This window comes from Saimiri boliviensis, chromosome 5 (assembly GCF_048565385.1).
Source record: "Saimiri boliviensis isolate mSaiBol1 chromosome 5, mSaiBol1.pri, whole genome shotgun sequence".
Taxonomy (NCBI): domain Eukaryota; kingdom Metazoa; phylum Chordata; class Mammalia; order Primates; family Cebidae; genus Saimiri; species Saimiri boliviensis.
Genome location: NC_133453.1, coordinates 129,655,659 through 129,668,819, shown reverse-complemented (window position 1 = coordinate 129,668,819; position 13,161 = coordinate 129,655,659). Strand labels below are relative to the sequence as shown.

General features: G+C 47.8%; 1 protein-coding gene and 1 pseudogene across 3 annotated transcripts in view; one reads left to right on the top strand and one right to left on the bottom strand.

Moving 5' to 3' along the window:
• Positions 1–277: 277 nt before the first annotated feature.
• LOC141584649 (casein kinase II subunit beta pseudogene) lies at positions 278–8,920 on the bottom strand (annotated as a pseudogene).
• A 98-nt stretch (positions 8,921–9,018) lies between these two features.
• Positions 9,019–13,161, top strand: part of ZNF592 (zinc finger protein 592) — a 57,751-nt gene continuing 53,608 nt past the window's right edge. For 2 of the 3 annotated variants that reach the window (XM_074399964.1, XM_074399963.1), the window contains exon 1: positions 9,019–9,276. The gene's annotated coding sequence lies outside the window, so the exon portion shown is untranslated. The remainder of the gene's footprint in view (positions 9,277–13,161) is intronic. The other variant, XM_039479996.2, reaches the window with a different exon arrangement.

The following is a 13,161-nucleotide window of genomic DNA, read 5'->3' as shown; positions in this document are numbered from 1 at the left end:
TGCCTAGGTTTTAGGTGTTTTTTTTTTGTTTTTTTTTTGAGACAGGATGTCTATGTTGCCCAGGCTGACCTAAAACTCCTGGCCTCCAGCAATCCTCCTGCCTCGGTGTACCAAAATGTAGGGATTACAGGCATTAGCTACTGTGCCTGGCCAAGGAGCTTAATTTTGTTCCCTCCTAAATCCCCAGAGCCTAACAGTTCCTGGCACATTACAGCCACCAAATAATTATTTATTTAATGCATGTAGTTTAGCTATGAAAAAGAAATACAGGCTAAGAGCCAATAGTGAAAGAATTTTTAATGCTCCATTTCAACTGAAATCAGACATATGTCCTATTAATCTCTTCCCTAGCTCAGACTCCAGCTCAATATTTAACCAAACAATAAAATGGTCTCATTTCTGCCCCATTTCTGGCCCTCATCCTCACCTGTTACTCTTTCCTGCCCCTTCCCACCTGTCTTAGTTGGCCTCTTGCTACCTCAGCTTTTTATTTCTAGAAGCCTTGGTTTCCCAGTTTCCCTTAAGGCCCTTGGCCACACGCTTAGGCAGTTTTCACACCGTCAGATGATCACACATCTGCTAGGTATTCCCGCCTTCGCTCCTACCGATCCACCCTTCACCCTTTTGCACTCTGCTCTTTACCTCCAGAGGCCAAATTTGAAGGCAGTGTCATCTGGGTTTCTTGCTTGTAGGTTTCCCTTGTAGGGCTCAGCCAGTGGGAGGTACTGAGAGAAAGAAGAGCGGGAGGGCTCTTCTTTCCTCCAAGCTCCTGTTGGGTACACAAGGACTGGTAACTGTTCCATCTCTTTGCCCCTTCAGGCCAATGGTTGACAATGGCTTTCCAGCAGATGCTAAACCTGGGGTGCTTTATTGTCCCTTTTTGGTTTCCCTCAACCCTGCTTACATCTCTGCACATTGTCCCTTTATTAATTCTCCTGGGATACACTGAGAGGTTCATCTGCTTCCTGCTTGATCTTAGCTGATACAAAAGCAAAAATATACCATAGTGTCTTTTTTCTTTTTGGCCTTTTCTTCCACTTTATTTCATATTCCCACCACAATAATGACTCCTTTAATTTAAACTAAAAACCATACAGGGTTCCTGAAAAGGTGGCAAAAAGGAAAGGAAGTGTCAAAGACTGCAAGACAGGTCGGGTGGGGAATCAGCGAATTGTCTTGAGTGGGCTCTTGAAGTTGCTGGCGGCTTGTAGCTACAGCTGGTAGGCCATCAGATGGATCTCGAAACCGTAGAGCATGGGCACAAACTGGTTGGCAGGTCGTTTGGGCCGGTACTCGGGATGCACCATGAAGAGCATGTGAGGGAAACCAGTGCCGAAACAGGTGCCATCCGTGTGATGGTACCGCGGTGACTCGGGTGTGTACGCTCTTGGGGCAGTAGAGCTTCACCATGGCTTCACCTGGGAGCCCTGAAAGGCCAGCGGGAAGCATTGGCTGGTTCTCACAGTACACACGGGGACAGTAGCCAAAGTCTCCCTGCTGATACTTTTCCAACATCTGGGCGATGCCACGGTTGGTAAGGATGTATCGGCTGTGGATCAATCCATAAAGCATCTCAGCTCCCTGCTCAATCAAGTCACTCTGGTTGGGGTTGTCTTGCAGTTCTTCATCAGGCTCCAGGTCCAAGATCATATCTAGAGCTTGTCACTAGTGAGGGACCTACTCATTGAGTCCAGTAAGATTAAATTTGTCCTGGATGTAGTTTTCATCCACTTCACAGAATTCATTGTCACAGAGCCCACAGAACCAGGAAATCCAGGACACCTCCTCTGAGCTGCTCATCTTCACGTCAGCGGCTGGACGGGGACCAGGACTGGGGTGGGGTAGGGAAGTTGACCGCTACCTACAATAGTATCTTTTTTAAGAAAATTGAGATGATACACAAAATTCACCCCTTTAAAGCATACAATTTAGTGGTTTTTGGCATGCGCCAGCAAATTGTATCTTTTTTCATTTCATATGTAATCAAATGTTTCCCTTGTGTCAATAAGTTATACAAAATTTCACATCACCAGTCACTTAACCATTCAAAATGTCTCTAAATTTTCACTATCATTCAATAAGTACTATGGTAAATATTGTGGCGCATGGGCGCATGTGGCCGTTCTATCTTTCTCTCTTTTTTTTTTTTTTTTTTGAGACGGAGTTTCGCTCTTGTTACCCAGGCTGGAGTGCAATGGCGCGATCTCGGCTCATCGCAACCTCCGCCTCCTGGGTTCAGGCAATTCTCCTGCCTCAGCCTCCTGAGGAGCTGGGATCACAGGCACGCACCACCATGCCCAGCTAATTTTTTGTATTTTTTAGTAGAGACGGGGTTTCACCTTATTGACCAGGATGGTCTTGATCTCTTGACCTCGTGATCCACCCGCCTCAGCCTCCCAAAGTGCTGGGATTACAGGCTTGAGCCACCTCGCCCGGGATTTTTTTTTTTTTTTTTTTTTTTTTTGAGATAGAGTCTCACTCTTTTGCCTAAACTGGAGTGCAGTGGCATAATCTTAGCTCACTGCAATCTCTGCCTCACAGGATCAAGTGATTCTCCTGCCTAAGCCTCCCAAGTAGCTGGGATTACAGATAAGCCACCACATCTGGCTGATTTTTATATTTTTAGTAAAGATGGGGTTTCACCATGTTGGTCAGGCTGGTCTCCAAGTCCTGACCTCGTGATCCTCTCCCAAAGTGCTGGGATTACAGGCATAGGCTACCGACCTGGAATTCTTCCTTTTTTTTTTTTTTTTTTTTTTTTTTGAGATGGCGTCTAACTCTGTTGCCAGTCTGGAGTCCAGTGGTGCAATTTCTGCTTACTGCAAACTCCATCTCCCTAGTTCAAGCAATTCCCCTGCCTCAGCCTCCCAAGTAGCCGGGAACTACAGGCACATACCACTACGCCAAGCTAATTTTTGTATTTTTAGTAGAGACAAGGTTTCACCATGTTGGCCAGGATGGTCTTGATCCCTTGACCTCCCACCTCGGCCTCCCAAAGTGCTGGGATTACAGGCGTGAGCCACCGTGCCTGGCCTAACTGTTCTTCTAATAGACTCTCTGGAATCAACACTTTCCATTCCCTTGTAACAAATATATTGCAAATGTCCAAGAACAGATAAATGCTTTGGACTAGTGGCTTACTTTCTGGAATAGCTACATATTCTTTCCTGCCAACTGAGCCACATGCCTAAGAAGAGTCTGTTGTGTTTGGTCCTAAACCTGTTTATGGCAGCTATATGGAAGAGTTTAATTATTATCCATCGGTTTATTAAATTTCTTAAGTTCATCAGTTTATTAAAATTACATAAACAGATAAAACATAAGCATGAAAAGGAGCTGTCTCTATGATATGCCAGTTGTATGTTTTGAAAATATTAGCAAAAGACCAGTTGAAATTACTATTAAAACAGATGTGAGCAAAAGAACTATGAACGTTTTTTGTTTTTTTTTTTTTTTTTTAAAGAAGGGTCCTTCACTTACATTGCTTTTTAAGAAGTTTTAAGTACATAGTCAACTTGGAAGCCAGGTGTGGTAGCTCACACCTATCATCCCAGCATTTTGGGAGGGGGTGAGTGCATTGCTTGGAGGCCAAGAGTTTGAGAGCAGCCTAAGCAACATAAGGAGACCTTGTCTCTACAAACATATGTAGTTTTTGTAATTAGCCAGGTGTGGTGGTGCCTGTCTGCAGTCCCAGCTACTTGGGAGGCTGAGGTGGGAGCATCACTTGCACCCAGGGGGTTGAGGCTGCAGTGAGTCATTATCACACCACTGTACTCCAGCACTCTAGCACTCTAGCCTAGGTGACTGTCTTTAAAAAATGAGAACAACAACAAAAAAGGAAAGCATTAATGCAGTGTGGCTATGATTTATGCAAGAAAGACAGCTCAAGAACAATAATCAAAAAAGGTTTGGTCCTAGGTCTAAAGATTGGGAAGGCAAGTGGGTGTTCTTTATAATTTTGAAGTTAAAATGAAATGTTAGGGTATATATTTACCATTTGTTGTTATTCACTACTGAACTATACTTTTCCAATTAAAAGAGGAACTATTGGGCCAGGTCTAATTTGTTTGGGCATCAGAGGTTGGGGAGGGGATGTAAATCCTTATCCCTAAATCCTTTTGTTTCCACAGAAGGACAGGTAGGAGTGAATTTGTTCTGATTCTTCCAGGAGAGACTTACCTAATTGTTGAATTCAGATCTGCCTGACCTAAGAGAGAGTGCAAACTTCTCTAATTAGACATGGTTAATATTGTTAGGCCTCTGCAAAGGGGAGAAATATATATATATACATATGTATGTATATATATATATGTTATTTCCTTTTTATGGAGAACAGCGTCTTGCTATGCTGCTCAGGTTGGTCTTGAACTCTTGGCTCAAGCAATCCTCCTACGTCTGCCTCCCTAAGTGCTGGAATTACAGGTGTGAACAATCATGCCTGGCTGGAAATAATTTTAATTCAGGGAAAAATATATTAAAAAGCTTATTGGCCACCATCCAAGCCACATTCTTCAGTTCAGCTTTATTGGTAATAAGGTTGATATTTTCATCTTTCCATTGCTTCCAAACTTATAAGGAAGAGATTATACTTATTGCCCTTAAAATAGTCCAACAGTATTAGATAAGGTGGCTTCAATGTATTATCACAACTAAGATAACAGTAACAATCAAGACATATTATTTTTCCTTTTCAGTCCAGGATTCTGATTATTCAAATAAAAAATTGTCTCTGGTCTGTCTTGTTTGAAGTTCAGTCTGTATTTGAGCTGGACAAAGAAGAAAATATTTATAGCCCCTGAGAAATGTTGATATTAGGAAATATATACTTAGAAGGAAAGAGAAACCGAAACATGGCTCCTGCCAATCCTTACATCCCACCCCTCCCCAGTATCTTGGGAGAGTCTTGTCTGTCCTGTTGATTTCTGGGAGATGTAAACATGGCAAGCTTAAGGGTGCAGGCTATTTGGCTATAGTTGAGCCTCTTTTTAATGTCCTTTGTGACTCAGCAGTGGGTTATGGAATCAATGTAGTAGGTCCTGATCAGCATTTAAAAAGAGTAAGATTAATCAGCTGAAAATACCAGAATGCATTTCGTAAAATAAGGGTAGTATCTTATGAAACTTTTGTCTTACAGGGGGGTGTGTGTGTGTGTCTGTGTGTCTGTGTGTGTGTCTCTGTGTGTGTGTGTGTGGGTAGGCATGTATATGTTCTGAGTTGAGATGTAAAATATATTTCTTTTCTTTTTTTTTTTTGAGACGGAGTTTCGCCCTTGTTACCCAGGCTGGAGTGCAATGGTGCAATCTCGGCTCACCGCAACCTCCGCCTCCTGGGTTCAAGCAATTCTCCAGCCTCAGCCTCCTGAGTAGCTGGGATTACAGGCACGTGCCACCATGCCCAGCTAATTTTTTGCACTTTTAGTAGAGACGGGGTTTCACCACGTTGACCAGGATGGTCTCGATCTCTCGACCTCGTGATCCACCCACCTCGGCCTCCCAAAGTGCTGGGATTACAGGCTTGAGCCACCGCGCCCGGCATCATTTCCTTTTTATTTTGAGACAGAGTCTCACTCTGTTGCCCAGGCTGGAGCGCAGTGGTGCAATCTCAGCTCACTGTAACCTCCACCTCTTGGGTTCAACTGATTCTCATGCTTCAGCCACCCAAGTAACTGGGACGTCAGGCTCATCACCACACCCATCTAACTTTTTGTACTTTTTTTAGAGATGGGGTTTCACCACGTTGACTGGGCTGGTCTCGAACTCCTGACCTTAGATGATCTGCCAGCCTCGGCCTCCCAAGCAGCTGGAATTACAGGCATGAGCCACCATGCAGAGCCCTAATATCTTTTTCTTTTGAACCCCATAAATATATTTTTAAAAATACCTTTCTTAAAAATACTTTAAAAAGTTAGGCTGGGCATGATGGCTCATGGCTCTAGTCCCAGCACTTCCAAAGGCCAAGGCAGCTGGATCACTTGGGGTCAGAAGTTCGAGACTAGCCTGGCCAACAGGGTGAAACCCCATCTCTATGAAAAATATAAAAATTAGCTGGGCATGGTGGCATGTGCCTGTAATCCTAGCTACTTAGGAGGCTGAGGCAGGAGAATTGCTTGATCCAGGAGGCAGAGGTTGCAGTGAGCTGAGACTGTGCCACTGCACTCCAACTTGGGTGACAGAGTGAGACTCCATCTCAAAAACAAACAAAACTTTAAAAAGCTACTTAAATATACCATTTTCCTGCTTCCAGGAGAGATATAAATGCACTATAAAAATAAGAAAATACACATGTCACAGAAGAAAAGTTTCATTTTAAAATCTCTGCATTATACATATTTATATATTACCATCTGCTAGATCACCTTATAATGTGCTTTTAATTATAAAGATTTCCCACATCATTACATCTTTTTCTTTTCCATGACTTTTAATGGCCACAAACTCCAGTTTATTTAACAATCATATAACAATATAATACTATAATTTTGGGCATTTTTCTTGCTTATAGGTAGGTGCAATATTCAGAGGTAATACAAATGGAATATGGTGACAAAGCTTCCAAAGAGCACAATATTTTTTGAAAACAAGAAATTAGGGCCTGAGATAATTAGGAGAAATATAAGTTCCCAATGAAACTCTGGAGATATTGGCAGGTGTGCTGGGTTGCTTAAGTGGTACGTGGGTTTGGAGTCAATTGCACTTAAATTTTAAAGGACAGTGACCCCAGCTGGCCTAAAGATGACTGCAGAGGGTAATTCAGGCAGCTGGTCTATGGAAGCATGCATGCCTCCCTACATCAAAATATTTCTATCTCTATGCACTCTTTAAATCTTGTAGGAAGAGGTGCACTTCTCTGACTTTTTCCCCTTCCTCTCTTCCCTGCTTCCCATCTCCTTTTTGTTTTTTGGTATCTTGCACAGTCAATTATCCTACATCTTAATCTGCCATTCTCTCTTCTCAGCTCCTTTGAGGTCTGCCCCTCAAGTCAGGAAAAAGAAAAAAAATATGATAGAATATATTTGCTGGGGGAAAAAAAACAAAGAAGAAGAAGAAAAAAGAAGGCTTAAAAAGAATAAAAAGGAAAAGAAAAATCACAGGCCAGCCTTGGTGGCTCATGCCTGTAATCCCAAGGCTGGTGCATTACCTAACTTCAGGAGTTCGAAACCAGCCTGACCAATACAGAGAAACCCCATCTCTATGGAAAATACAAAACTAGCTGGGCGTGGTGGAGCATGCCTGTAATTCCAGCTACTCTGGAGACTGAGGCAGGAGAATGGCTTGAACCTGGGAGGCGGAGGTTGCAGTGTGCCAAGACTGTGCCATTGCACTCCAATCCTGGTAACAGGAGCGAAACTCCGTCTCAAAAAAAAAAAATAAAAATAAAAAATAAAAAATTAGCCAGTTTGGTGGCCGGCGCCTGTAATCCCAGCTACTCGGGAGGCTGGGGCAGGAGAATCGCTTGAACCCGGGAGGAGGAGGAGGTTGCTGTGAGCCGAGATCATGCCAGCACTCCAGCCTGGGTAACAGAGTGAGACTGTCTCAGAATCAACTTTTCGGCATGACACAGGTGCCTGAAATCCTGGCACTTTGGGAGGGTGAAGCGGGCGGATCACTTGAGGTCAGAAGTTCGAGATCAGCCTGGCCAGCATGGTGAAATCCCGTCTCTACTAAAAATACAAAAAATAGCTGGGCATGGTGACGGGCACCTATAATTCCAGCTACTTGGGAAGCTGAGACCGGAGAATCGCTTGAACCCTGGAGGCAGAGGTTGCAGTAAGCCAAGACCGTGCCATTGCACTCCAGCCTGGGCTACAAGAGCGAAACTACGTCTCAAGAACAAAACAAAACAAAACAAAACAAAAGAAAATATCTTTACTAAAGAAAAAAAATAAACTTTTCCCTTTACTCTTTTGCAGAGAGGGAGGGTCTCGCTATGTTGCCCAGGCTGAAATCAAACTCCTGGGATTAAGGGATGCTATTATTTCAGTTTCTACAATAGGACCCAGCTTTTCCTTTACTCTTGGTACTGTCGTGAGCTCCAGGCCTACTTTTCTCTGCTTCCCACTGCCAAGCTTTCGGGATAACCACTCTTTATTGATTTAATTGCTTCATCGCTAACACACTCCTTACCCAAGCTTTCAACTCAGTTCCCTGCCTGGTGCACAGCAGGCCCCGTCTGCATGTTAGTTCCAGCCCTCTTGCAAATTGGCATATCTTTCCTGGAGAAGGAATTTCTCCACGGTTAGCAGTGTGTGCCCCCTGCCAGTCACCAGGGCCTCATCTCCAAGTTCCCACACCCTGACCTTGCTGCCGCCTTAATGCTGCGAACCCAGTTGCCAGGTACGCCAGGTTCTTGGAAGGTCCTGCCGGTCACCCTCCTGGCCTTCTGCCAGACGCTGAGTTCTCACCCTGCACAGTCATCGCTTCCCCAGGAACCCTGAGAGATCTCCCGGTCTACCTCTTGCGGCACCCGTCGCTAGTCCTCCAACTCTGTGTGCCGCGCGTCCCTGGGTTACCCCAGAGGCAACATGTCAGCGTGCCCCGCACCTCCAAGCCTGCGCGAACGTCCTCGTAGCCAGCAATGATCAGACATTTAGGGCGCACCTGAGCGCCAGGCCCGCGCCACCCCTGCTTGCTTTCACTCAACAGCCTGACTAGGCCCCGCTACGCGCCAGGTTTCAGGGAAGAGGACGCAGCCCCGGGCCCCGGGCGCTCTTCGCCGCGCGAGACAGCTGCGTAGGCAGAGCCTGTCCCTCTAGCGGGCGGCCCCGGCCCTGAGGCGCGGCAGAGGACAGGAGGCCCAGGTCGCAGGGAGCCGCCGTCTGCCCGACCACGCAGGGTGCTGGCGCGGGTGGCTGGGGCTGGAGCGGGGCGGGGGCCGGCCGGGGTCTGGGGTCCAGCCCTGCGCCGCGCCGTCCCCGCCCCGCCCCGCGCCGCCCCGCCCTACCCGCCGCCGCCGCCGCCGCCGCCGTCGCCGGGCCTGCGCCGCGCAGCCCGCCTCGGGCGGGGGGCGGGAGGCGGGAGGCCGGGCCCAGGCCGGGGCAGCCCCTCCACCGCACCGCCCTGGGCCGGTGCCCAGGTCCAAGTCGCCTTCCGCCCGCCCCCCCACTCTCCCCCGGCAGCCCCAGCCAGGTCCCGCCGCCAGGCCGGCTCCCGCCCCCGCTCCGCCCCCGGAGCCGCAGCCCCGCCCGCCACGGCCGTCGCCATGTTGTGGCTCCCGCAGCCGGCGCTGGGGACGCGCGCGGCCGAGACCCGGGCCTGCAGTCGCCGCCGCCGCCGCCAGGTAAGCGCCCCCCGCGGGCCGGGCCGGGCGGGGCGTGCGGGTCGGGACAGCCCCACCCTGGCCCGGGAGGAGCGGAGCCGGGACCGAGCCCGAGCCGCGGCCCGGCCCTGCAGCCCGGCGGACCCTGCCCGCCGCCAGAGGCGGCAGCCACTTCCCCCGACCGCCGCCTGGCGGGCCCGGGCCGCCACCCCAGCCCGCCCCCGGCCGTCGGGCGCCGGCCCCTTCCGCCGCTGCGGCTGCCGCTCCTCGGCAGGCCGGGCACGCTGCTGTCCTCTCCGCGCTGGGCGGGACGCGCGGCCGCCCTCGGCGACGGCCCGCGGCCCACCGCCCGGGCAGGGATAACGGTGCCACTTTCTCCCACTGGGACGGCCTGTCAGCCCGACCGTCCCCGCCGGCCGGAGAGCTGTCGCCGTCCCGGCGCAGACACTTCGGGGAACGACGCTCTTTGGCGCCGCTCAGTCCTCCCCTCCCCTGCGCCCAAGTTGTGACCCTGGGAAAGGTTTCTCCCGGAGCAGAGAGGTATTTCTGCTCTAGAGTTGGGGGTCCTCTGGGGTGACCAGGCCTGTTGATCGGGGTGAAAATTGTCTGTCTGTAGGGGCTCTTCCTGCCAACGAGGGGGTTGGCGGGAGGCTCAGTGTGACCTGAGGGAGGACAGCGAGCGTCTGCTGGACAGATGGCCTCCTGGTCTTGGATCGGCGTTTGTGAGGGGGAGGGGTCCGTATGCCCTTAGGTATGCCTGATCCCGAGAACCGCAGGATTATTGAAGCTGTTTAGGGCTTTTAAACCATTTTTTGAGTAGGCCAAAGGTGGCATTGAAAGGTGGCATTAAAGGTCCTGGATTGGAATAAGTCCACAAGCCCACCCAGGGAAGCGTGTTTGGCATCCAGGACTACTCTAGAATAGGACTGGCAGTAGAATAGTGGGACTTGGGGGGTAAGATGGTATTTGACTTACGGTTTGCCCACTTGAGCTCAGCCCTGTGTTTATGGAGGGCCTGTAGGGTGCTTCTGTCCCGGGTGCAGTGTGGTGCACAGTATGGCAGAGTGTGGAGGATGTGGGCAGACAGATTCCTGGCCTAGTGGATGCTTGGTGGGATTTCAGTGGCTTGTTTCCTCAACCTCACTGTTATATTACACGGTGAAAGAGGCAGAAGTGTGGTGCTAGTGCATCCATTTTGATCATTTTCCAATTTTTCAACTAGTTGTGGCTTGTGGCTTTGATTCATTAATTAAATTTTTACTGAGCACTTACTATGTGCCGGATACTGAGCTAGGTGTTGGGAGTATGGTGGTAAGCCAGAAAGACACCATGTTAGTTCTTAGCCTATTGGGAAAGTCTAATAATAAATAGTCTTGGCCGGGCGTGGTGGCTCGCACCTGCAATCCCAGAACTTTGGGAGTCCAAGGCGGGTTAATCACCTGAGGTCAGGAGTTAGAGACCAGACTAACCAACCCCGTCTCTACTAAAAACAAAATACAAAATTATCCGGGCGTGGTGGCGCATGCCTGTAATCCCAGCTACTTGGGAGGCTGAGACACGAGAATCGCTTGAACCCGGGAGGTGGAGGATGCAGTGACCTGAGATGACGCCACCACACTCTAGCTTGGACTACAGAGTGAGACTCCATCTCAAAATAAATACATAAATAAATAGTCGTGAAAATTTATTCAACAACAAATATTTATCAACAGATATGTGTTAGGCATTGTTCCAGCTGCAGTGAACAAAGCAAGCAAAAATGACTGCCCTTGTGGTGCTTTCATGGGAGTGGGGGAGAAGACAGTAAATAAAATAGATAACAAAAATATAGTGTGTTAAAAAGTGTGAAATGCTAAGCAGAAAAAGGAAGCAGGGAGGGAGAATCTGAGGTATCAGGTGGTAGTTGAATTTATATTATTAGGGTGTCCTGGGAAGGCTTCCTAAGAAGTTGTCTTTTGAGTAAAACTTTGAAGGAAGTGGTAAACTAGTAATTCAAAGTATAGTGAGCATTAGGAAAGAAAGGTGAAGAGAGGGGTAAGAAAATTTGAGCTGGGGGCTCAGGGAAGGCTTCCCTGAGAAAGTGACGTTTAGGCTAAGGACTGAAGGAGGGTTAAGAGTTAACCATGTGTGGAGCAGACTGTAGCAAGGAGGAAGTGAAAGAGGCCTCCGGGGCAGTAGGGGGAAAGGGAGAGGGGAGATTAGTTTGGAGACTAGGGCCAAGTTAGAGCAATGGGGCCTTGGGGCAGAATGCCTGCCTCCTTAGTTTGGTTTGTATCTCCAGTGTAATTAGGAACCTTTGAAGGGTTTAAGGGAATGACATGACATTTACATTTTAAAAGGCCCCTAGCTCCCTGCCCAGGGAATGGACTTTTGAGATAAGCAGGTTAGGCTAGGCTTTCTGGGTTGAGTGGCTTAACTACCTGATCTGTTTGGAAAAGCCTCAAGCAGTCTGAGGGAGATCCTTTGCCTCTGTGTGTCTGCTTCATCCAGCTTTTAGGAAGGGAAGGGAAAAATGAATTAGCATTTATGGAGTACCTGCCAGGTGGGAGAACCAATTTTAAAGACTTCTGCATACATTTTTATATTTAACTTATATAACCTAAGAGAGAGAGGTTATAACAATTTTATAAAGAAATAAACGCAGAGCGGGTAGATGACTTATTCAAAGCCACATTTGTAACATAGCCTGGATTCAAAGCACACCTGCCTGAATTCAGAGCCTGCTGGCTCTGGAGCCAGACCACTGAAGTTTGCATTTTGCTTCTGTCACTCGCTAACCAAATGATCTTGAGTTATTTAGCCTCTCTTGTGCCACAGTTTCCTCATCTTAAATGTAGATAAAAGTCCCTACCTGATACAGTTGTTGTACAGATTAAGTCATGTAAACAGTTTAGCACTGGGTTCAAATGTTAGTTGCTTTTATTATTATTATTGTTTTACATTTTTTTATTGCACTTTTTAAAAAAAACTAGAGACAAGCTGGGTGTGGTGGCTCACAATCCCTTTGGACTTTGGGAGGCTAAGGCAGGTGGATCACCAGAGGTCAGGAGTTCGAGACCAGCCTGGCCAACGTGGTGAAACCCCATCTCTGCTAAAAATACAAAAATTAGGTGGGCATGGTGGCATGCGCTTGTAGTCCCAGCGACTCAGGAGGCGAGGCAGGCGAATTGCTTGAACCTGCGAGGCGAAGGTTGCAGTGAACCGAGATTGAGCCACTGCACTCCAGCCTGGGTGACAGAGCGAGACTTCATTTCAAACACACACACACACCCCTAAAGACAGTGCCTTACTATGCTGCCCAGGCTGGCCTTGAACTCCTGGCCTCAAGTGATCTTCCTGCCTCCACCTCCCAAAGTGCTGGAATTGCAGGTGTGAGCCACCAGATGGGCTACTGGTTTTATTATTTAAATGCTTGAAATATCCACGTTGTGTCTCAGTCGTATTGTGGTTATTTTGAATGAGATTAAATATATAATTTATTTCTTGAATTTTGTGTTTTTCCCCTCTCATCTGTTAATAACTTACTGCCATGTTCCATGTGATCAATCATTCAACATCAAGCTCCCATTTCATGCTTGATACTGTATAAGGACTTGTGGGATACATAGTGAGTTTCTTCCAGGAGCTCCAAGTATCCAGTGGAGCTCAGATATTTTAAAGGATAAGTTACAGTGTACTTAAGTTCTCTGGCACAGTTGTGGTTAAAGAGCTGTTTGAAACAATGTGAATGAAATGCCTGGGTAAATAGGAAAGGCTTCAGGGAGCAGGTGACTTTTGAACTGGACTTTGGAGGAAGAATAGAAGTTTTACAGGCAAATAAGATTGAGCAAAGAACATTCTAGATACAGGTATGAAAGCACAGAGCCATGGTATCCCCCATTGTTTGGGGATGAGGCTGGAAAGCTA